The sequence below is a fragment of the Eleutherodactylus coqui genome, chromosome 7 (genome assembly GCF_035609145.1).
Source record: "Eleutherodactylus coqui strain aEleCoq1 chromosome 7, aEleCoq1.hap1, whole genome shotgun sequence".
NCBI lineage: Eukaryota > Metazoa > Chordata > Amphibia > Anura > Eleutherodactylidae > Eleutherodactylus > Eleutherodactylus coqui.
Genome location: NC_089843.1, coordinates 52,175,576 through 52,177,296, shown reverse-complemented (window position 1 = coordinate 52,177,296; position 1,721 = coordinate 52,175,576).

Genomic DNA, 1,721 nt, shown 5'->3' with positions numbered 1-1,721 from the left:
TTATACTCTATCATTATAATAATTGTATTACGGCACATTATTACCTCCTTATTGCACCTTTATATTTTTTTCATTATTGTCTTATACGTAATTGGAAAAGGGAAAATATCACCCCAAGTTTACTGCTCGTATCGCTAGAGTTATATCGCTATTTCACTTCATTATTTCAAAAAACATAGAAATGTCCCAGTTTATTTTTTTCCTTGTGGAATGTGTAAAAAAATACTGACTTATTGCGATTAGCAGAATAAAAAACAGCTTCTCAGTAACCGCTCAGGATAGCGAGGATCAAATGTCAGGTAAGAGTGGTAATGGGCACAAGGCCTTGTCTGGAATTATTATGGTTGCCTAGTTACCAGATGTAAAATAACAGGATACGGGCAGCTTGGAAATCGTAAACAGTAGATAATTTGTGTGGCATTAATATTAGAGGAATGCAGACGTGACTCGGGTTGTTTTACTTGCTGTCAAAATGCACCAATTTGAGGAATAGTATAATCCTTCAAGTACTTGAAGTTAATTTGCATTTATTAAAGGGGTATTCCAGACATCTACTATTGATGACCTGTCCTCAGGATAGGTCATCAATAGGTGATCGGCCGGGGTCTGCTGCTATAGATCTCAGCCGAACAATAGGAGTGAAGCCTTTCTATAACACTTTCAGCCCTGACCACCGATGTGGACTTCCAACTCCGGTGCACTGCCAGAGGATGAGCTGGTTGGTGTGGATCCCAAGAAGAAGACCTCCACCGATCAACTATTGATGACCTGTCCCGAGAATAGGTCATCAATAGTAAATGCCCAGAATACCCCTTTAAATTCATAAATATGTGCTCCAACTCAGATTGGTTTTACCCAAGGAGAAGTATGAGTCTGCATCGGATGCCCGTTCTCCATAGGCACCAAAATAGGAAACAAAGATCAGGTTTATGGGTCAGGCCATTTTTGTCTTCCACACCGGCTGGTAAACCAGTACTGGGCTTACCTCCCTAGTTTTGAACAATGAAAAGAAGGTCAATTTGTTTTCCCCGTTAGACCACACTCATTTTATGGTAAGACACACCCATTGCGTTCCCTCACAGTAATAGTGGATGTTAGTGACCCCTTAAGAGTAATAGTACTTCTTAGTGATCCTCAATGATGATTGTGCCCCTCAGTGATCCCCTCACAGTAATAGTGCCCCTTAGTATACCTCTAAATAATGGTCAGATACCAGATCTACACAGTGATAGTAATTACAGGTGCAATTACCAGTGAAAACTGGTGATTTTTTTGTCACAGTGTCAACTGCGTTGTGACCTCCGGGTTCGCTTTGGGTCACGGGATGAACCTGCTGTTGTGGGCACATGCACGTTTCACTTGATATTGGCAGTCAAGATCTATTTCTCCATTCTGTAGTGTAGTTGCTAGGGGGGCTGAGATGATTGATAGCTCAACCAACCAGTCGGTAACTTTATTAACTTTGCTATCAGGCTGGCTGAGATGATTGTCAGTTCAGCTGGTCAGTTAGGTTCCTGGTTGTGCTATGAAGTCCAGCTTCTCTTGTCATGCTGCTTGTGTACTGGCCACGCTGTGGCAGAGCTGCCTTCAGTGTAATTCTCAGTTATTATAGTGTTTAGTATAAGAGATTTAGTCACCTTAGTATTTAGGGTCTAAAATTAAGGGACGGGGTCTAACAGTGAGGAGCGGCGAGGGCAGAACATGCCTCCTCCCTCCTGGAA